The sequence below is a fragment of the Chelonoidis abingdonii genome, chromosome 1 (genome assembly GCF_003597395.2).
Source record: "Chelonoidis abingdonii isolate Lonesome George chromosome 1, CheloAbing_2.0, whole genome shotgun sequence".
NCBI lineage: Eukaryota > Metazoa > Chordata > Testudines > Testudinidae > Chelonoidis > Chelonoidis abingdonii.
This window is the reverse complement of record NC_133769.1, coordinates 249,162,615-249,186,673: the sequence shown is the minus strand read 5'-3', so window position 1 is coordinate 249,186,673 and position 24,059 is coordinate 249,162,615.

Sequence of the window (24,059 nt, the reverse complement as noted above, 5' to 3'; positions counted from 1 at the left end):
GAAAGCTTTGCAACTAGTGAATCCAAAATTGATGCTTTGACTGTGCAGTGAATTGCAAGCTATTGCAAGACGAGTCCAAAGGAGTTCATCACCGCAAGATGTATTGAACTTCATATGGGAAAATAAGCGACAGATAGTGTCCCTAACACAGTTATTGCTCTTCGCATCTCTCTTGACTCTCCCGTTTTTCGTGGCCAGTGGTGAGCGAAGCTTCTTGAAGCTCAAGTTGATAAAAACATATATGCGAACATCAATGTTGCAACAAAGACTTGTTGGGCTATCTACCTTGTCAATAGAACTAATTCTCACAGCATTGACTTGGAGGAACTTGTTTTCTAAATTTGCTAAACTTAAAGTGCGGAAACATAATTCTAAATTATAACATGTACTCTGTGACCGTGTATTGTGTATAATGTATGTGATTTGGGGGAAGGGGCGCAAGATGGAAGTTTCGCCTAAGGCGCAAAATATCCTTGCACCGGCCCTGTTTGCAAATGTGCATTTTGCTGAAGGATTTTAATTTGTTATATGCTGGGGGAGATTTCTCTAGTGTCTATAGCTGAAAGACCCTGTACATTTACTATCTGATTACAGAGACAACTTTATGTTTTCTTTCTTTTATTAAAAGCTTTTCTTTTTAGAATCTAATTGATTTTTTGTTATTTGTGTAAGACCCTAGGGGAGGGAGTCTGCACTCACCAGGAATAGGTGGGAGAAAGAGAAAGGGGAGGAAAAACCTGCTTTCTCTCTGTGTTACTCACTGTCTCTCCTCCTGGGAGAGAGAGGGGGAGGGGAGAAGGTGAATTTCCTCTTTGTTTTAAGATTCAAGAGTTTGAATCACAGTGATCTCCTAGTGTACCCAGAGGGAGGGGGATCTGGAGGAAGAAAGGAAGGGAGGGGAAGGTTATTCCCTTTGTTGTGAGACTCAAGGGGTTTGGGTCTTGGGGGTCCCCAGGGAAGGTTTTGGGGGGACCAGATTGTACCAGGCACTCCAAAGCCTGGTTGGTGGCAGCACTACAAGATCTAAGCTGGTAATGAAGCTTAGAGGAATTCATGCTGGTACCCCATCTTTTGGACTCTAAGGTTCAGAGTGGGGACTTATACCATGACAACCCCCCTGCCCCCTTTTTTGGTATGCTTGTTTTTTTTATCAGCTCCATCAAATGAACTGAGTGTAATCATAACAGACATCTGTGTGGAGTTAAATGTTACTAAACATTTTAAAGCATTGTTAGAGAACTGAGTGCCTCCTGTGTGAAAATGGAACAGTTAGATATGGATCTCTTCAAGCAGTCAAAACATAATTTGAAGCAGCGTCATCTCATAGGCATCATAGATGTTCAAGCATAACACACACCTTTCCTATCAGAATATTTCTGGATCAATACAACATTTTGAAATCACATGGGGACCACGCAGGAAGGGAACAGTAATAAAGCTTGCCGGCCTGGGAGTAAAAATTGGGCTCTCTGTGTCCACTGACTGGGAAAGAGAATTAGAGGAGAGTGATGCTGTGGCGAATGGGCTACTTGTACAGATGCTTTGGTCTTTGAATTGTGGTGCACCATTGAACTGGATTGAGGTTCTGTGATGAAAGATGTTATTTAAAGGCTTAGTATCTCCAGTGGGACAGAGAACACTTGCTTGTAGCCCTGGTAAGTCCCAAGTTATCAGATGATAAAATCATGATGTTAGCGTGCCTAAGCAATTTCAGGTCATTTTTATAGGTAACTGATGGGGTTTGGGATGCAATCAAGACTAGTGAGCGGTTATGTCACCACTTGTCCTGCAATCCTGAGTGTTTCACAATAGTTTGCTGCTGTAGCTCCCAGCCTGGGACACTCATAACCAGCCAACAGGCATGCAAGTCACACCCTGAGGTATCTGTGTGCTAGACAGCATGGTTCAGCTGTTCTGACCCCAGCAACCTCTCTACAGCCCCACTCTGGCTTCCACCAGCATTGGTTACAACCAACAAGGTGACCCCAACACAATTCCGGTCTTGAGTTTTCCCAAAAGTGTGAGCTCTGCAATGTCCAGCCCTCTCCTTGACAGTTTAGAAGAACAAATTAATTATATTATTTCTCTGAAGACACAAAAACACATCACAACCTTATTAACTTAACTGGGGAAAATACACTATTCCATTTAAACACAGCACTGTGTTGGTTTATAGTAAAACTAAAACAGATTTATTAACAATAAGATATAGCAGGGGTCAGCAACCTTCGGCACATAGCCCATCAGAGTAATCCGCTGGCAGGCCGCGAGACATTTTGTTTATGTTGACTGTCTGCAGGCACAGCCCCCCGCAGCTCCTCCTGGCCACGGTTCACCATTCTCAGTCAATGGGAGCTGCTTAGCTCAATGACTTTGTTTCAAGGGGCAGGATGACCTCATGCTGTTCTTCCCTTTCTGTGGGCCTTCCATCACTCTTTGTGTAATGAAGCTTCCTTTCTTTTGATTCCACTGTGTTTTATTTACATAGCAGACAGGTAAATAGCTGCTTTCTCTCCTGTCTTGGAGGGAACCTGTTTCTCCCTGTTTGGCCACAGATGTTAAAACATTATATCATTAAGAATCTATATTTCCTCACAAAGTGTTCATACGCATGTCACAATGCCAGACTGTCTTTCTGAAAGCTAAGACCTCACTCTATACACTCTTCTAATACAGTAATATTGTGTGCAATCAGTTGATTTAATTGCTTAGCACTTCATTTTCAGACCCCCCTTTATAGCCCAGTAAACCTTTGAGGGGTAACCCTCAGAAGAATCCCTTTCAAAGTAATGTTTATTCATGCTGTGAGGAAGGTGACACAAGGAGTCCTGTGGTGATGGAAGTTCAATGCTCTTTCTTCCCCCAGTTGTGTTTGCTAAAATGCAAATTGTTCTCTTTCCTGCCATCTCCTGCCCCTGCTGTCTCTTTCCTGCTTATCTGTAAATCAAACTAAATACCTATTACTTTGTTTAGGGCAGACCTGTTTAAACAAGTCCCCCTGACATCTGTTTTACACACACTTCGGTCATAATTCTAGCATATATCCATAACTCAATACCCAGCACGTACATACATCATGCAAGAAAATTATCAGAGAGTTATTAGTTTTCAAATGATACCTCACAAAGCATGTTTTGTACAAAAAACTACTACACTAGAGTGTTGAGTATGACTACAGGAGTTAGTGTTTCAGCAACACTTATTCGTTATTATTTTCTTCTTCCTGTGAGATACGTACATTTGGATATATGGCACTGGGACACCTAATTGGCAGAGGGAGATGAAACCTAGTGCAATACACTTATTTAAAGCTCTCAAACTTTTTGAAAGTAATTCTTCTGTAATATATCTGGCATGTACAGAATACAGGGTTGGAACACGATGATGTTGGAAGGGAATATATCACCCATAACGTTTTACTATGGTTTCCTCAGTATGCTGCAAGTCTCATGCACTCTCTTAGAGCTTGACTATAGGGAAAGTAACTCACTGTGTGTCACTGCTACAGTGGAGTGGAAGTCCCAAAGTCCAGCTTAGCATGCTGAGCTTTCAAGCAGCACACTCCCCATGGTGAGTTACTGTAAATTCATACCCTGGTTTGCTGAGCAATAACTCACCATGTAGACAAACTCTTACCTACCCTCTTCCGCTGGACTTCAAACAGCTAATCACTGTACACATTGCAACTAAAATGGGCCCTGGTATGTACTTCAAGAATCTCCTTGGAAGCCACTTTCTGAACCCGAAAAAGTGACCACTTCTTATATATGTAAGGCCAGATTGTTATAAACCAATATAGCTTCATTGAGCTGTCCCATACTCTATGAAACATCCTCTACAACTCTGCACATAATCATCTTGGCCTTCCAACAGAGGTCTCATTGTCATTACAGTGCAAATGTGTATGGTGTCAAATGCTATGAAGAATGAATAAGAACTAGGGCTGTCAAGCAATTAAAAATTAATCACGATTAATTGTGCAATTCAAAAATTAATTGCACAGTTAACAATAGTGTACCATTTATTTTAAATATTTTTGGATGTTTACTACATTTTCAAATATAATGATTTCAGTTACAACACAGAACATAAAGTGTACAGTGCTCACTTTAGATTATTTTTTATTACAAATATTTGCACTGTAAAAAACAAAAAATTGTATTTTTCAATGCACTTCATACAAGTGCTATAGTGCAATCTCTCTATTATGAAACTTGAACTTACAAGTGTAGAATTAGGTACAAAGAATTGCATTCAAAACTAAAAAAACATATAAAATTTTAGAGCCTACATGTCCACTCAGTCCTACTTCTTGGTCAGCCAATCACTCAGACAAACAAGGTTGGTTACAATTTGCAGGAGATAATGCTGCCCACTTCCTGTTTACAATGTCTCCGGAAAGTGAGAACAGGCATTCTCTTGGCCGTGTTGTAGCTGGCATTGCAAGATATTTATATGCCAGATGCGCTAAAGATTCATATGTCCCTTTATGCTTCCACCACCATTCCAGAGGATGTGCTTACATGCTGATGATGGGTTCTGCTTGATAACAATCCAAAGCAGTGCAGACTAACGCATGTTCATTTTCATCATCTGAGTCAGATGCCACCAGCAGAGGGCTGAGTTTCTTTTTTGGTGGTTTGGGTTCTGTAGTTTTCGCATCAGAATGTTGCTCTTTTAAGACTTCTAAAAGCATGCTCCTCACCCTGTCCCTCTTAGATTTTGGAAGGCACTTCGGATTCTTAAACCTTGGGTAGAGTGCTTTAGCTATTTTTAGAAATCTCACATTGGTACCGTCTTTGGGTTTTGTCAAATCTGCTGTGAAAGTGTTCCTAAAATGAACAACATGTGCTGGGTCATCATCCGAGACTGCTATAACATGAAATATATGTAGAATGCAGGTAAAACAGAGCAGGAAACATACAATTCTCCCCACAAGGAGTACGGTCAAAAATTTAATTGACACATTTTTTTTTAACAAGCATCATCAGCACAGAAGGATGTCCTCTGGAATAGTGGCTGAAGCATGGAAGGGGCATATGAATGTTTAGCATATCTGGCATGTAAATACCTTGCAACGCCAGCTACCAAAGTGCCATGCGAATACCTATTCTCATTTTCAGGTGATATTGTAAATAAGAAGCAGGCAGCAGTATCTCCTGTCAACGTAAACAAACTTGTTTGTCTTAACGATTGGCAGAATAAGAAGTAGGACTGAGCTGACTTGTAGGCTCTGAAGTTTTACACTGTTTTGTTTTTGAGTGCAGTTATGTAACCAAAAAAATCTGCATTTCTAAGTCACACTTTTATGATAAAAGTACTGACATGCAATCTCTTTGAGGTGAACTGAAAAATACTATTTCTTTTATCATTTTTACAGTGCATATATTTGTAATAAAATAATATGAAATGAGCACTGTGCACTTTGTATTCTATGTTGTAATTGAAATCAATATTGAAAATGTAGAAAAACATTCAAAAATATTTAATACATTTTAGTTGGTATTCTATTCATATGTGTGATTTATCACAATTACTTTTTTAAATCATGATTAATTTTGTTTAATTAATCATGTGAGTTAACTGTGATTAATTGACAGCCCTAATAAGAACCTTTAAACCTATTTTTAAGAAAACTAAGCAATTTTCAGAATGATTATTAATTGGCAAGCTGTGCAGGTATATCTATATCTATATCTTGGGAATTAGCCAGTTTCACTACTGCACTGTCTCAGCCACTCTCAACCTCCAACAGGGAATTCAGAATGATTTGTTTTAACTATAGTGGAGAGAATTGCTTAAACAGCTCATCCAGTCTATGGTACATATGAAATATATGCCTTGAAGGCCCTGTATTTAGTTTTTTGAATGAGTGTTTGTTTAGTCTTAAATAAAAACAAAAACAACAACAACACAGCTCCTGCTTTGTGACTTGCTCCTCCAGCCAGGCTGCTATACTTTTCCTCTTCCAGGTGGGGTGTGTGTATCAAAGTCTCTTGGGACCTGTGGTTCCCGGCAGTCATTCACTGCTCATTAACTATGCCACTTCTCCAGTGGCTCGGAGTGAAATGCAGGTCAACCCTCTACACTTGATTCCAGACCAGAGACCCTACAACAAGTAGTCAAGGCCTGCACAGTCTTCAACCTTACTGCTGTATCCCTGGGCTACTTCCTACCTTGCCTTCATTCACCCTGAGAGCAACTGTAGCCTCACTCTCTGCATCCCCCTTCTGCTCTGAGCTACTGGGCTTTATGCAGGTCCCTCCTGCTTCTGTCCATCTGAGCCTCCTCTTTAATTAATGATCATTGTTCCCTGGATGCTCCTGCAGGTACAACCTAGGCAGTTAATTGGCCCACCTGGCCACCTTTACCCCTTCAGGGCTTGTGCGAGGTGGACAACCTGTCACAGTCTTACAGTGCCTATTGATATAGTAGACATATCCTATCCTTCCCAGTTGGAATCTTTCTGTTGAAATGGATGAGCCTTGATACTAAGATGTTTTTCTCCTCAAAAAATTGTGAGTGGATTTAATCTTCATGGAAGCGAGGCACTGATAGCACAATCTTGTGCCAGGCACAGTGTGAGCAAGTGGTTGGAAGGTTTCCCTCGCATCTCTTCAGTGAATTGCTCTGAGCTAAAATACCCCTAATCTCCGCTATTCCAGTCCTCGACATCCCTGATACAGAGTGCTAACTGCACTAAACTGATGATTTTGCACTGTATGGAAGTGTAAATTTATAGGACAGTTATTCTCACATCTCTGCTAAGTCAAAGAAGGCCTCTGCAGGTCAAAGATAATGCACCAACCCATAAAGCTAATGCCCTCTGCCCACCAAATGGTGTTAAGTTCCAGACTCTCAGCAACAACATAGCAGATGTACTAGAAAACAGGAAGAATTTCTCACATACAATTCCAGCTACAGTTCCTAACATAGGTAGCATAGCTCACCTGAAGCTCTTCCACAGGGTTTTCTGCATGAAGATGTTCAAGTAGGTGAATGAGCTAATCACCAACATTAAATGCTGCTTTGCAGCTCAGAAGACCCTGTTTCACCACCATCTGAAAAAACATGATAAGCCACCACATTTGCCACAGATATCCTCCATCGTGGAGATAAATGAAACATATAATACACAACAGCACTATTCTACCAGAACAACCTTCAAGACCAAACCTGTTGTCGAGTTTGTGTGTTCCTTGTTCTCCTTTAAAAAGATACAGATTTTTAAAGGGAGGACAAGGAACGCACAGAAAATTCAAGCATTCCGGATCCTTGTAAGATTTACACAGGATAATTCTGAATGTTTGCACTGATCTGGATGGCAGAGGCATCATTTGCTATGGAGTAAGGGGGGCAGTTGCTCCTCTCCCCTAACTTTTCATAGGTGTATATGCTCCATTGTGTCTTCTACTTTTTGCTTCCCCTTCCCCCTTCTGAAATGATGCCTCTGCTGTATAGTCAACCAACTGGCTACAAAAATTTGGAATCATAACAAGAGATGAGTCCTTGGGGTAGGGACGATGGATGGCTTAGAGGTTAGGTGATGGTCCAAACAATCCTTCATCTCTGGGTCACCAGTTTAAATTTCAGCCAGGGCAGTCATGACCAAAAGTTGATGCCATATGTCATCTTCATAGAGAACCTGTGTGATATCATTGGTGATCTCAGCTCACTTCCTAATGGATGAGTGTCTACACATCACACATAACCAAGCATTGAATGAGCCATAAACACTGCTCTCTCCTTACCCTTTCCTTTCTCACACAACACAATTGACACAAAGAGAACTCACCCCTCCTTCCATCATCGCCAATGACATCAGTTCTTGTTAGACTTTGGGGGACCACTCTTCATGAAGATGATATCCAGGTGGAAGGGGAGTGGGTCAAGATGGACTGGCAGCCCAAATTTGGGAGTCCAGATATTTGCTTAGAGTTTAAAGAAATGTTTTCCTATGGAGAAGGCGCACATGTAAGGTGAGGAGGTGCCTTGGGGGAGAATAGGGAGCAGGGGGTGAGAAGAGGGGGTGGAGGGAATTTGGGATGTGCAGGGCTGCAGTGACCAGAGAAAGAGGTGACTTTCCCCAGCTCCAGGGCTGTGGCTGCTAGGGGGAGACCCCCATCCTTCTCAGCCTCAGCTTGGGGGCTGCCGTGGCAGGGGAAAGAGGGCATATCCATTGCACTATAAAGATAAGACTATTAATATTAAAATAGGAGTTGTGTTCTTTTATTTGTAGAACAAAAAACCTTAATTATTATTAAGGGTTTTTTTTTAATATAGTACTTTTATCCAAAGTGCTTTACAATAGTTAGCTAACGGTACAAACATTTGGAAAGATCATTAAGTGGTCTGCCGAGACCCTCTGCAATTTTCAAGTGGTCCATGAAGAAAAAAAAGTTTGAGAACCACTGTTCTATTGGATATAGACTTTTATGTCTGTCTCCCATCAGCTTTTATTTCCTCCTCCCAGCTCCTGTTCTGTCCTCCCATCGAGTTCCTGCTCTGTCCCACTTAGCTATTTGAATTTCCTATTTGGATTTCATGCAAAGTGATCTTCCCAAGATCATGTAGAAAGCCTCTTGTTGAGCAAGGAGCTGAATTCAGGGTTCCAGAGTCCAGGTCCAGGGTAACCACAAGGCCATCCTCCTTTGAACTCATGTGTAGTGATATGTTATTCCACCTCTTCTGGTTTCTCTGAGTGCACCCTGTCAGGTGTGAGGCCTCTTTCCTTCATCTGTTCAGGAGTGGAATCCCACAATTCTCCTACTCTTGGACTGCTTCTGGGCTACCTATCTGCACGTCTTCCCTTTGGGAGCTATGATCAGTGGTTAATACGGTGACCCAAAATAGCCTTTTCAAAACCGCAGTATGAGCAAAGCATAACAAGAGCAAAAAGGGTTTATAATAAAAGGTCTACATCAGGGATAGGCAACCTATGGCATGTGTGCCGAAGGCGGTACGCGAGCTGATTTTCAGTGGCACTCACACTGCCTGGGTCCTGGCCACCGGCCCGGGGGGGCTTTGCATTTTAATTTAATTTTAAATGAAACTTCTTAAACATTTAAAAAACCTTATTTACTTTGCATACAACAATAGTTTAGTTATATATTATAGACTTCTAGAAAGAGACCTTCTAAAAATGTTAAAATGTATTACTGGCACGTGGAACCGTAAATTAGAGTGAATAAATGATGACTCGGCACAGCACTTCTGAAAGGGTGCCGACCCCTGCTCTACATACATATCTATCTTAGCTAAAGGTTTCGGTAGACCTACCTTATCCACATCCCTTTGCTTTGGGGGAAAGGGGGCTCAGTCTTTGTCCAACAGTCTCTGCCTCCTTTGCCCTGTCCGTCAGTGAATAAATTTTTATTCACACAAAGTTCTTTCTTCCAGTTTTTCCTGCTTGGATCCCCTTGTGGTTACAAGATGAACCCTCCAAGCTGGATTGCTGAGATCAGGATGATTGGAGATAAAACTTCAAAGTGAATGACACCTGCATTCAGGGCTGGTGCAACCATTTAGGCGACCTAGGCGGTCGTCTAGGGCACTAGGATTTGGGGGGGCACCATTTTCTTCAGCAGCGACCGCGGCGGCTGGATCTTCAGCTGCCCTGGTTGCCGCCGGCATTTAGGGGGAGGGAGCTGGGGCAGGGGAGCGTGGGGAGGGCTGCCTGCAGCAAGTAAGGGAGGGGTGGCATGCAGGGGAACTCCCCACCCCAGCTCACCCCTGCCCCGCCTCCTCCCTGAGCACACCATGGCCGCTTCACTTCTCTCGCCTCCCAGGTTTGTGGCACCTAAGCTGATTGGCACCGCAAGCTTGGGAGGCGGGAGAAGTGAAGCAGCCATGGCGTGCTCAGGGAGGAGGCGGGGCAAGGGTGAGCTGCTTCACTTCTCCCGCCTCCCAGTCTTGCAGCGCCAATCATCTTAGGCGCTGCAAGCATAGGAAGTGAGAGAAGTGAAGCAGCAACGGTGTGCTTGGGGTGCTCGTGCTCATGTGCGGAGCAGGGGTGAGCTAGAGTGGGGGGGGGGGTGCCTCAAGGCTGAGAGTGGGGAGCTGCCGCAAAGGGGGCACCTCAGGGCGGAGGGAGGGGAACCTCAGGGTGGGGGCATGAGGGGGAGAGGGTGCAAGGTGGAAGTTTTGCCTAGGGCGCAAAACATCCTTGCACCGGCCCTGCCTGCATTGTCCTTTAAGTATCAATAAATAGGAGGTTATCTAAAGCTATTGTCCTCTTTCCTACATAGTCAACTAGCCCTTGCTTGAATTAACCCCTTGTAATCATGTAGTAAACACCACAATAACAATCAGATAAGTGGACAGAACATATAATATTACAGGCAGCTCCCATATCCTTCACACAGGAAGCATGCAGTGCAAGATCGTATATTCCTGAGGTACAAGGCTAGGAGGATTTGGCTGGTGCCTTTCTCTGTATGATTCATGAGTGGCTCTGGGAGCAGTCATGCAATGTAGCTGGCTGTGGGGCTCCACAGGCAGTTGTGCTGAGTGATCACAGCGCCTGGAGGGGTTTGCTGCTTGTCACTAGCAGAGCATTGTGAGACACAGCCCAGGCTGGAGAGATAAGTGGTCACAGTGGTCCCACAGTCCCACGCTGCAATCCAGGGATCTCATCACACAGGGAACTCTCTTTAAAGAGTGTTAAAAGTGCATCTGTAAACACTTTGAAAAATAGTCTATTTTTAAAATTCTGCTTATATTTCTTGTTTTCTTTTTTCTTTGTTGTTTCCGCTATTATTTATCACTAAAATATGTTTCTCATGTAAATATGGTTGCTCTGCAAAATATCCACTTTTCCTTAAGACAGAATTCTTCTCCCTGGGCCTCATCCAACCAACAATGAAGTCAATGGAAATATTTCCCTGGGGCTTGGATCAGGTTCCAGTTTTTGTTTTGGAAATGATTACTATATAAACAGAGGATTATGAAGTCAAGTGCCAGGGCAGATTAATTAAAGAAGAGATCCATTTTTATGCAAACGGCCATATCTAGGAAGAATTAATATGACAAGCAGAATTGTTTCTTAGCAAAAGGTTTTCCCCAGGTTTCCTAGGAAGTCTCAGCAGTATCTGAAGTTTCTTGCTGACTCGCTCAAACTGTTGGCAAAGAGAATTGCTACACCAGAAGTCCCTGAGTGCTCGTTTGCAGAGTGTGCCAAAATCTACAGCAGGGGGAACCTGTGGACAGTTTTTAATGACCATGCACTGGAAATTAACAGCTGACAGCCTCAACTGACATCCCCTTTCAGACACAAGGAGACAGATGATGCATTTCAAACGTACACTTCTGTTCGTGATAAAATACCCTCTGACAACATACATCCTTAGAAGCTATTAAGACATTTGACTCAGATCCTAAATTCTGCTCCCAACTGCCACTAGGTTCTTTTCTTCCAAGGATATTATACACAGGGACCTGCCATTAGTGTGAGGAAGCCTTTTCTGCCTGCCAGGGGTTAGCTTCCCAACTCCGCAGGCCACAGGTAACACCAGCACTTCCCTCTAGGCCTTGCAGGCTTTGCTGTCTCTCTCCAGGTTAGCAATAGGGTACACTTCAGCCCTTGAGCCCTCCAAGCCTCCCCCAGGAGTGTGCAGCCCCTGATCTGCTGGAACCTTGCGGTGTTCACAGATTCGCGGCTTCCAAAGATACAGTGCACCCCAGCTTATCAGTTTTACCTCGCGTCACCATTCCGCTTAACTCACAGCACTTAGATTTGTTTGTAGTGAACTCAGGTTAACAAAGCACAGAGATGCAAGTAGTAGTAAGAAGTAGTATTGGAAGTAAATGGTCATATATGGAATAAAATCATAACACGCATTCTAGAGCCTCGCCTTAACTAACAAGATACTCTCATGTTCTGTAGAATATTGCTCACCCAAAATCCTTGCAGCATTTTACAGCCAAGGTGGCTGTGATCCGCCTTTCATGGGACAGACGTTGTCAGTTTGCTTCCTAGCTGAAGGATTCTGTGTGTTTCTTTGCCCCTCACAATATACCAATTCCGTCCTTTGTGTTTAGACATAAACAGGGCACCCCTTGTTACTTGGTTCATCCTGTGAATTCCCTCTCTGGTAGATTTTGGAATCTATCCTTTTGCCTGTGAGTCAGTATGCAAATAAGCCTACACCGTGAAGCAGACAATGCACAATACCCAAATGTCCAGATGGAATGAACTACCTTAACTCCAAGACCTTAGAACATAAATTTTAGCATAGCTACTCTTTTAATATTATCTGTACACACTTTTTGCAGTGATTATGACTACCAGTGCGTTACTGGCTCTCAGGAGAGATCTCACATACTACACTGTGGTGAACTATTATGCATATATCTGACCTGGAGATTCTTGTAAAACTCTATCCTCACTCCCATGTCCTTGCCCTGTTGGCACCAAAAGGTCCCTGGGGCCCAGTGGTTTTTCATGACAGGTAGGAGGTCTGCAGGCCATTGGAACAACTAGCCATCTTACTAGCATTATCATACAATTGTCCACAGCTGTTAGACACATCCAAACCTAGGTTATTTCTCATGCCAGCCCAGCCTCAGCCAGGTTTGCACCTGTGTGGTTCTCATGTGACTGAAACTCAATGAATCACTCAGTTATTCGCCCATCTGAGTGGAGAAATCAGAAGATGAATGTGAGTTGGTCTGCATGTGTTACAGCAATGCTGAAGAAACAATTACAGAGAAATACTTGGCTTGCTGCAAATCTCTGACTATGATATTTTACATTTTCTTTCCCGTCAAGTCAATGACTTTGTCACCTAGAGCAGAGGACAGGTAGCAGAGCTTACCTTTCCCCTTCTGTCCAGATTTAGAAAGGTGGTCAGCCAGACAGGGATCATACTGTAATAGTTCTAAAATCCATGTGGCAGGCCACTATCTGGCAGGGTAGTGGCAGGGTAGTATCCTGGTCACTGAAGTGGCTGCACTACTGTGAGGACTACAAGCTTGTTAGGTTAATTAGCCAGTTGCTGGGGTGGCGGGGGCGGGCGGCGACTTGACTGTTTCCTCTTTTATTTAGACGCTAAGAGACAAATGAATCAGTACCCGGAGAATATATAATGGAGGAGCACATAAAGGATAGAGTCTTGGGGGGGGGGGGGGCGGGCGGGGGATGGAAAGGAAAGCAGTTATGCTAAAAGCTGTGGCTGTTATATACCTGTAGTATGCCCTGCCCTCTGTGGAAACAGAAGATTAAAGGTACTTACGATAGAAAAGAAACTGTCTCTGTGTTTGAGAGAGAAAGAGAGTGTGACTAGGAATCTAGGAAAACAGGCTAGGCAATGTTGCTTGCTGGGTACTTTGTGACAATCCCCAAATGTTTTCCACTCTTTTTGGATGCTTACTTCTCCTTCTCACCCTAGGAGCTAAGCCCATGAGCATTGATAACTTTCTAACAGCTACCACACCCTGAAGAATGTTTCTCTAGTCCTGCTGTTCTGAATTAAAGTACCATGCCAGAGCAGAATCAGCCTTATCAAATGAGGATTTTGTATGTTTAATAGAAGAAGCCAGCCCATGGTTTCAGTGTGTTCTGTATCTCTCTTAGGCTCAGAAAGTCACTTGGGAGGTTTCCAATTGCTGAATCCTTCTGTAAGAGTGTGTGATCCACTGGAGAAAAGCTTCTGTGCAAAGCAGGAAACACAGCCAGTAGCTGGAGAGTAACTAAGCTGATACCATGCAACAGCTTCATTGTTGTGCAGACAAAATGAAGAAAGTTCTTTATGAAACATTCTTCTCTTCACTGCAATTACCCTCACAGAAGTCAGGAGTTTTCTACATCCCTCTTTCTACACACAGCCAAACCTTTAGCATTCCCAAAAAAAAATGGCTGTTGTTGCATCAAATTTTCTGCATAGTGCAGGATCTGCAGAAACTTGGTCAGCAGTAGACACGTTAACCATTTTTTCTTGCACCGCTACTGTATTTCTATAGCCTTTCCTTCTGCCTGCAAATTTTCAAGGTTACTGGCTCCATGTTGCTCCCCATCACTTTTTTCAGTCAATTCAACTCTCTTGCAGAGGTTTCCTTGGGTTATTGTAAAACACACCAAGCTTAAGCTTCACCATTTTTTCTAAGACTGCTGTTGCTTTCAAGTTTTTTTTTATTTATTTATTTTTATTTCTGTTTAGCGTCCCCACTTGAGTAGCATGGTTGGTCTACAAATCCAAGATTTGCAAATTTGCCTCTCAGGAGCACTTACAATATGTCATCAATGCCAGCATGAGCAAACACAGAGGTATGCCCATTAATTTAAATGCTCATGCTGCAGTTCAAGAACATGGGTGTTTGTCTAAAACCAATCAGGCCATGTGTCAAAAACATGCAAGCCATTTTCAAAGAGTGTGTGTGTGTCAGGTGTGATTAAATAAAAAATGGCAAACTATTTTCTATTCTTACACTGATGTACACAGGATATAGATCTGTTTTAGGGCCTCATAAATAAAAGAAAGAAAGTGGAAGATTAAATATGTAAGATCATAATTAGGGGAATCGTAGTCTTCTGGGGGCTCTAGGCCTGGGGACCATAGGGTAGTCCATTAATGCAGCCTTATATATGACATTATAATCCTTGAGGCAGAGGATCTTGCTAGCAATGGCTAGGAAATACCTGGAGGAAAATGACCACCACTAAGGGTTAGTGTAAGGCCTTCATGATGTGATTTTCATTCATCTAGGGATATTTTTAGAACAGTCTTCTATCAACAAAATTACATTGGCCAGCTACTTTGAAGGAGGGTGGAAATGAATTCCTCATGACATGTGCATCGTTTATTGCTCCTCCCTGTATAAATAAGTGTTTCATGAGCAGCTTGGACTTGCTCAGTGAAGTCTGTATCCAGGCCTCAGTACAGCTAAGACAAAAGGATGGCTCCTGAGATTTTGCATCATTGTAATGGTGCTGAGTCAGCTCCCACTAAATTAAAGATGCTCAGCACCTCAAAGCATTGGGCCAGGAAGCAATGATTTTACATGCAGTGCGCTCTCATAACCCATTGATAGAAAACATCAGTTAGCTCAGTTTTTATAATGCCAGTGGGGATTAAAATTACACTGAGATGGAAAGATCACAGGAAAAACGAATCAGTTCCAATGCCATTTTGACGAGTGTTGGGCTTTGGCCAATGAGTTACCTATAATGTGCAAAACCAACAGTGAGCTAAAAGCATTAAAAATACAGTGTGGTGGATCTCAAGGGAGATCGGTTCTCATTTATACACTGAATAAATAACAGGTCTGACTCTTCCCTGCCTTGTACCTTGTGCAGTCATGTAAAGTAGAGCAGAATGCTGCTCTGCTGAGTTAACACCTACTATACAGAGGTGTAAATGACTGCATACAGGCCCAGTATCAGCATAGTTCCTCCAGAGTAATAATTGTGCATTAAACACCCACATTCCTAACTGGGTATGAAACGTCTACACTGACTACCTGTGGACTTCTCCTTGCAGAACAGCTTTGCTCCAAGTATCTATGCATATTCCTGTATGCACAGAGTTTGTGGGGCTTGTTTCATTACACTTTACTAGGGTGTTGTCATAAACAGATAGTAGGAGTTAATAGAACAGAAGTACTTTATATCTCTTTTGACTGTAAGTTACAAGTTCGTGATCTGCTGTCACCTGATCGAGGACCAACGGGCCGGATACTTTCAACTTGAGGGAGGAGTTTCTGTGTGCTGTTATTTGGTGTTTTCCCCTCTGGTTTGAGAGGTGACAGATGGTGTACAGCTTTTCTCCAATCTCATCCGACAAGGTGTTATTAGTTTAAAATGTAGTAATAGTAATAAGGCGAGTAGGCTAATGTTGTTTTCTTTATTGCAAATGTGCATTGGCTGGAAGAGTTAAACTTTTTTTTGCTGAATAGATTTAATTTGTACTGTATACTATCTGGAGTGTATTCCAGAGCTATAGCTGAAAACCTTTACTCTATCTTAAATTTACAAGATTAATTTTTCTGTTTTTCTCATCTTAATTAAAAGCTTTCTTGTTTAAGAACTATTTTTTTTTATTCTGGTGACAGGGATGGTCTGGATCACCAGGGATTGTGGAAAAGGAGGGAAGGGGGAGAGAGAGGTTAATTTTCTCTCTGTGTTAGGATTACTTTCTCTGTCAGGGAGAGTCTGGGAGGGGGAGAGAGAAGGAAGGAGGAAGGTAAATTTTCCTCTCTATTTTGTGATTCAAGGAGTTTGAATTACAGTAAACTTCCAGGGTAACCCAGGGAGGGGAAGCCTGGGAGAGGCAACAGTGGGGGAAAGGGTTTACTTTCCTTGTGTTAAGATCCAGAGGATCTGGGTCTTGAGGTTCCCCGGGCAAAGTTTTGGGGGGACCAGAGTGTACCAGGCACTGGAATTCCTGGTTGGTGGCAGCGCTACAAGTATTAAGCTGGTACTTGAGCTTAGAAGAATTCATGCTTGTACTCCATCTTTTGGACGCTAAGGTTCAGAGTGGGGAATTATACCATGACAGGTGTGTTTTTCCTTGTTTTGACTCAGATATAATATTCTATTTTTCTTATTGCATTATTACTAATGGAGGTTCAGTCCTAATGCTAAATGTCAGGGCACAGATGTCTTCATGAAGGACATTTTGCAGAGGTGGCCTCTGATGTTGGGAGCCCAACTACAGATGGGGAGGTGCTGAACAATAAAAGTTGTGCACTGGTGAAAATCAAGTTCAAGTTGTCTCAGATAACAGGACACCTATAAAATAAACCACTCAGAATCAGAGGCTACATGGGACACTTTTGGCTTGGAGAGGTGTGAATTTGGGAGTGGAAGGAAGGAATTTATGATGGGCAGCGGAGCCAGTTCCAGCAGAAAAACTTAAATTTGCAAAAAGCTGCATCAGAAAGCAGAAATAGAAAACAGAAGACAACTGAAAGGACCTCTGAGGAAGTCATCTGCAGGTGCCGATGCACCTGGGCCTTGTTCTTATTTTGTGCATTGTGTCAGTTATTGACTGGAGGGAGAGTTTTGCACATTCATACTTTTCAAATAGTGCTTCAAGGCACTCAAAAATCTGTTTCACATTACACCTTGCAACCTAATTTAACACAACACATGTTTCCATGCATAAAATGCTATTTCCCCTAAGCACTTAGTAGAAGCACAGCAATAAAATAAAATAACAAACAATAAAAGCACTTTGCATAGTTCCCGCAAACACTTAGCTATATTCTTACAGTCAAGTAGTCAAGTGCATGTATAGTACTTTTCATCTTAACAGGTCAGACATTAGTCTTCACATTAGCTGTTCCCCATCCAATAAGGTAGGCAAATACAAAATAATTTGACAGTCATTAGAATAAGGGATCTCTGTGGTAAATAAAGGGGCAAGTTGTGGAAATATCAAATACCATTGCTGATAACCATTAGTAAATGTTCACATTTTAACAGCAAACCCTTTAAATTAAAATTTCCATTTAAGCAAAATAAATTTAGAAACCAACTTAATTTGGCTCTGTTGATTTTTTTTTTTAACCCTTATTTCCTAGTTACTGTAATCTGTCTGTGGAGTTATGGATAGTGGCTGCCATTAAAGAGTCACTTACCAGTTCAGTAGTAAATGTGGGGAAATGACACTGCAATTGCAACTACTGTATTTCCATGGAAGAAAGCATGCTCATAGGTATGGGGCTGAGAGTGCTATTCTCATTTGCAAAGTGATAAGTATCTGAAGAACCTTATAGGTGAAACATCTCTATAGTTACTCATGTGATGGCCTACACAAACCCACTCTAATTTATAAAGCTGCTCATGTCGGTACTGGGCATGAGAATTTTCTCTCCCTCCATCTCTCTATCTCCATGGTACCTGAACCCCTCCTATGAGTTAAAAGATAACAATGCTCTTTCTTTCTCCTTCCTTCCCTGCCACCAAAAAAAAGCAGTTAGGGCTTTAGATGTGTTTCACTTTTAACGGCTTTGTAAGCACGAGGGGGCTATTGTGGAACTCTAGAGCGAAGAACTGGCATTTTTCGATGTAGCTCTGAATGCAGTGAGGTTTGTGGATGTTATTTCTGCTAGCAGTGGGTTCCATACTCTTTGTGTGGTTCCTGTGAAGAGTGTGTCTCCTGTAGTCACCACCCTACCCCTATTGATTGACAGTAGCATTGCTCCAGTGGAACAGCTGCCAGGGGAGGCCATTTTGAAGAAAAGCAGAATGCCTGGTGCTCTCGTGTACATGGCAACACCCAGCATAGTCTCACATTTCACAAATATTTCACAAAACTGGAGGGATCCAAGCTCTGGTGAGAACAAATGGGAAAATTTATGTGCACGATATACCCTGGCTTTGACCACTTCACACCAGGTAAAGGGGCCAGGGACAGGGCAGCGTAAAGGTGCCCTAAAAGCTGTGCATCCACTGTGGGAGAATTTCACTGATCTAGGAATGAGGGAGATAGTAGAGGCCAGTCTGCTGAGGACTCCCTCGCAAGCCTTGGTATAGGGCATGGAGCTGCAGTGCATAGTGCTGGGGTGATTCTGGGCAGCCCAGGGCATCTGCCATAATTTAGACAGCCCCACAAGGTTGTCTAATGATAAGGAACATCTTAACATCCTGCTGTGGACAAGCCAGGTGTAGTTTTACCATGTATTGGCAGGTTGAGGGAACACTGGGCTACCCTTTAGTGTTTACCTCCACCTGCTAACTTGTGTTAAAATTACCATTGCGTTGTCCATAGTAACATGCTCTCATGTGCTAGCTAACACCAATAAGAGCCCACCTTTTTTCCTAGTGTGGATGCACCCTCAGAGGCACAGCATACACCGAGCTTCTGTCACCCCATGGTCTTTTCTCTGGAAAATGCATGGAATAAATCAAGAGCGTCTTTCTTATTCTCAGTATATTGGCCTTCATAAACTATTCCAGAAATGGGTTTCTGATTGAAAATTCACAATTGCTTTCTTTTTAAACAGTCATTGACCTTGCTGCCAGCTCACACTCTTTGGGCACAGGAACATTTAATTTAACTGGGGGAAGGAGAAGGTGTTGGATGGAGTGTGAGAACCTAAACAGGATAGAATCCTGTAAGCTGAACTTTATAGTGGTCTTAGTAAGTTAAAAGAAATAGAATCATATCCCCACTGAACTTGAGTGCAAATGGATTAACTTTCATTAGGCTCAGAAATTTAGCGCAAAACCTTGCTAACTTTAGGGTATATTCTCCCCTTGATATATGCAGTCAACTCACATTAACATAAATGATTTTCATATACACTGAGGGGAGAACTCTTTAGGCTTTAATTAGTGTCTTAATTTAAATTAGGAATCAGTGAAATCATTTTGTCTTGTTTCCAGTGCCTTTATTTCAGTCATCTTTGCATGGATTTTAAGATTAATTCCCTTTCAGCTATTGTAATAGCTCTCTGGTTGCAGAACATAAACTAACTAAAAGTTAACCATATCTACAAAAGCAACAGTATGAAAAGAAGACAGAAATCTCACAAACCCCCAGTTCATTCAGAAACATTTAGTTCATGTGGGGATAAAAGTGCTAGCGATAATTAGGGCTACTAGAAAGTTTTCGGTTGAAAAAAAAAATCACCTGGTTTTCTGACTGTTACAAGGCTGCTACCCTCAGAGTGCCCCTTCATGGGCTGGGGAGACTCTGCAGAAGATATCAGAGGGGTAGCCGTGTTAGTCTGAATCTGTAAAAGCAGCAGAGAGTCCTGTGGCACCTTATAGACTAACAGACGTTTTGGATCATGAGCTTTCGTGGGTGAATACCCACTTCGTCAGATGAATGTAGTGGAAATTTCCAGATTTCAAGATATATTAGAGAGAAATCTACTCCACCTCTCGACCCCTATGCATCAACTCCCATTACATAAGAATTCATAATCACACAAGAGAGAGAGAGAACCTCTTAGGCTTTAATAGAGGTCTATTTAAATTAGGAATCAGTGCAATCATTTGTCTTGTTCGTTGCATTTATCACATATTACGGCATCTTTAGAATGGATTTTAAGATAGATTCCTATTCAGCTTTATTGAGTGAGATAGCTCTTGGTGCAAGACATAACTAACTAAAGTTAACCCATATCTACAAATAGCAACAGATATGAAAGAAAGCAGAAATCCTACAACCCGCAGTTCATTCAGAACCATTTAAGTCATGTGGGATAAAAGTGCTAGCGATAATAGGGCTATAGAAAGTTCGTTGAAAAAAAAATACTGGTTTTCTGACTGTTCAAGGCTGCTACCTCAGTCCTTCATGGCTGGGGAGGAACTTCTGCCGCAGATAACTCAGAGGGGCGTAGCCGTGTTGGATGTTCGGTGCAATTTTTCATCCAGGGTACACAATAAAGCCAAGCACCGAGGTGCCCTTGTCGCACCTTGATACGACTAACAGGCCGTAATAAAGAGATAGAGCTTTCGGGGTGAATCCACCTTCGTCAGCACACATGGATTAATGATAGAGAGAAATTTCACGAGGCAGGTCATATCTCATGTGCTGCAAAGCTGAGCATACGATCGTTCAGTTGGCTCAATCAGGGAGGCATGCAGGCATTGGTCTAGAGCCAGTTAGAGAGTGTGAACCAAGGGAGGACGAACTGCTTTTCTGTTCGTTGGCAAGCCATTTCACAGTCTTTGTTTACCTGAGGATGGTGTCAAATTTGCAGACGAATTGAAGCTCAGCAGTTTCTCTTTGAAGTCTGGTCCGAAGTTTTTTGTGCAGGTGGACCTTAAAGGTCTGCTATAGCGTGCGCAGGAGGTTGAAGTGCTCTCCTACAGGTTCTCTTGTATATGTCAATTCCTGAATCTGATTTGTGCCCATGTCTTTTTGTAGAGCAATGTCAGTTTTGGGCGCTGTACATAGCAGGCGGGGACTTGCTGGCATAGCATGGCGTATATTACTTGGTGGACGTGCAGGTGAATGGAACGGTGAGGTAATGGCTGATGGTTAGGTTTCCTGTGATGGTGTCGCGGTGTAGATTGTGGCAAGTTGGCATCGGGGGTGCTTGTTGATGGATTGGTTCTGAGCTAGAGCTAACTATGGTCCGGGTGTGACAGGTTGGCTGTTGAGAATATGTTTCAGGTTGCGCGGGAGGTTGCTCTGTGGCGAGATCTCTTGGTTTATTGGGATGGGGGATTGGGGGAGAGTTGTCTGGTAGCCTCTTTTGGTAGTCCCTTATGACAGTTGTGGTCATGATGAGCAACACGCACCTCTTGGTATTGGCTCTTTTGATGAATATGTCAGGGTGGGGTTTCTGAGCTGTGATGGCACTTGCGTATTGCACGATTAGGTTATGAGGCAAGAAAACCGGACTCCACTCGCGCCTCACCAACAGCCCCGCTAAAACCCCTCCAATGCATGCGCGGGGAGTTCTTACACCCATCCTCAACAATGATCGCCTGACAATTTCACAGGCTTGGGGGGTGGGCAGGCCATCGTTTGCCCACGTACGACACCTGTCAACCCTGAAACGTTTCTCACCAAAGCTGCACACTGCACCATAGTAGCTCTAGCTCAGGAACCGAATTTGCATTGCAAGGCAAACCGTGCCACTCAGCCCACCTTATCTGACAACCGGCATACACTCTCACAGGGCAGCCTAACCAGAGTCAGCCACACCGATCCACCGGTTATCTCCTGCACGTTCACCAAATGTAATATACGCCATCATTGACCAGCAATGTCAAACCCTCTGACTATGTACCTTGGCCAGAAATGCGGTGGACAGTGTCTCTATGGAAAAGGGATAAATGGGTCAGCAAATCTACGATATCAGGAATGACATAACAAAAACCTGTAGGAGAGCACTTCAACATCCTGGCCACGCTATAGCCACGGGACCTAAGGTGGCATCCTGCAGCAAAAAACTTGGCAGGACCAGATTGATCAAAAATTGAACTGCTGGAAGGCTCAATTCATCTGCAATGTGTGAGACACCAATCAGCTCAGGGTTAAACAAAGCTTAAGATATGGCTTTGCCGCTACAGAACCAGGTGTTTCTCCTCCCGGGGTGTTTTCACACCTCTCATATTGCTAGAGGGAGGGCTCATCCTCCCTGAACGTGATACTAACGTGTTTCGGGCTAGCTCCTCTGCCGCAACGTTTAACATGGACTATGCAGAATGTGCCAGTACAAAGAACTCTCCTAGGTGGAGCTACAATCTCTTTTGTTAATGCAAAGGAAGTAACTGCTCGCCTTTTAAACAAATATACAGTGTGGAAATATTGCAAACTGGGAGCAACAGTCTCAACTGTAAAACTAGGAGTCGGAAATCCCACTCCACCCCACATTAAAGCCAGATAGTCATACACAGTGGTGGAGTTTGAGAGGCTGGGCCATGTAAATCCACTCCCTGCCCAACAATATCTTGGGCCAGGCGAAGGAGGCTCTGTATGCCCTGTGGATCTGCGATTTGCGCAACAGCTCCAGAGCCCCCAAGGCAGGTTCAGGGGTTGGCCACTGATCCATTGATGACAGGCAGATATGTGGGCCCTTCCGCTTCTCTCTCTGTTATATGTTACTGTGGTTGTAGTAGCACCCAACCAAAGACTGGAGCCCTCTTGTGCTAGGCACGTTATAAACAGATACTATGACCGTGTACATTGAGTTCAATGCTACGAATAAGTACAGTAATTTAACAAACTATTCATCTTAACTGCCTCGATTTCAGATGTATATTTCTGGCAATATTTTATATGAGGCAAAACCTGCATATAAAATCTTGAGTGGAAGCAAAATGTTACCCAGATTATTACTGGTTCAGCTAATTTAATCCTTTATTTTGAATTATGTGCCAAATATTCATAATGTCTCTATTTTTGATTGCGATATAAAATCAAGACCATGCCCTGAACTATTGATAGTCCTCTGGATTCCATGGTCTTCAAAGCCATAACGCCGCTTGTTCAGCGAAAGCCCTGGGCGGCCTGCCAGTTTGTTTAACCTGCCGTCCGCAGGTTCGCCAATCCTCGCCGCTCTCCTGGCCACGTTCCGCCGCTTCAGGCCAAACTGGGCTGTTGGAGAAGGGCAGCGGTCACGCCGCCGCTTCCTGCAGCACCACTTGACCTGGGAGTGCAAATCGGCGGCCAGTGGGAGCCGTGATTGCCAAATCTGCGATGCAACAGGGTAACACAAACCGGACGGCCCGCAGGGCTTCCTTACAAAGACAGCGGACTTGGCTTCGAGAACCAATCTGGTCCTTTCACAAGTTCAGAGGTGATTTAAAAGCTGCAGAGAATCTGTGGCCCTTACTAAAGACTAACAAGCACCGCCCTTTGTTTTGAGCATGAGCTTTCTGGAGGTTGAATATCCACTTTGTCAGATGCAACATTGCTCCAAACGTCTGTTAGCATATAAGTCCACAGATTCTCTGCTGCTTTACAGATCCAGACTAACCATGGCTACCCCTCTGAAGGTGATACAGTTGACTCTGTGGACCGCCCAACTTGGATTACATTCCACATCGATTAAAGGGCTTTGTTGAGTAAAACAGCTGATTCCATAGCTGCCTAGGAATGGAAGCTCTCAGCTCTCTAGTTATGCAAGCCTCAGAGTTGCTTCCGATTTCAAGGGGCAATTTTCCCATTCCACCTAATATCCAAATTATTGGCGTTGGAGTGGTGAGAACTGCTCAACATCTTACAAGATGGGTTTACAGACAACTCCATGATCCATTCTTTTCCACAAACTGATACCCGACTCCACTCATCGGTTTGACATTTGCGACTTGTCACTTCCTGTCTTAATGCAACTGTGTAGTGTTTCAGTGCCCCACTAAGCTTGTTCCATCTCTCACTGCCTGAATTTTGGTCGTGGGTTAATGATCCTATCAAGACGATAGTCTGTGAAACACTGAGATCTTGATTAACTGAAGAGTGCTATATAAAAAAAATTTTCACTGATATTGTTTATATAGCAATGATATGGATATGTTAAAAGTATGGGATCAAATAAATTACATAAAACCGGATGTTGGCTCATTTGTGGTTCAGTCATCTGGGAATCAATTTCTGCCCTAATCCCTGGAATCCCACATTAAAAAACCCAACACAAATAAAACCATTCCTTATGCC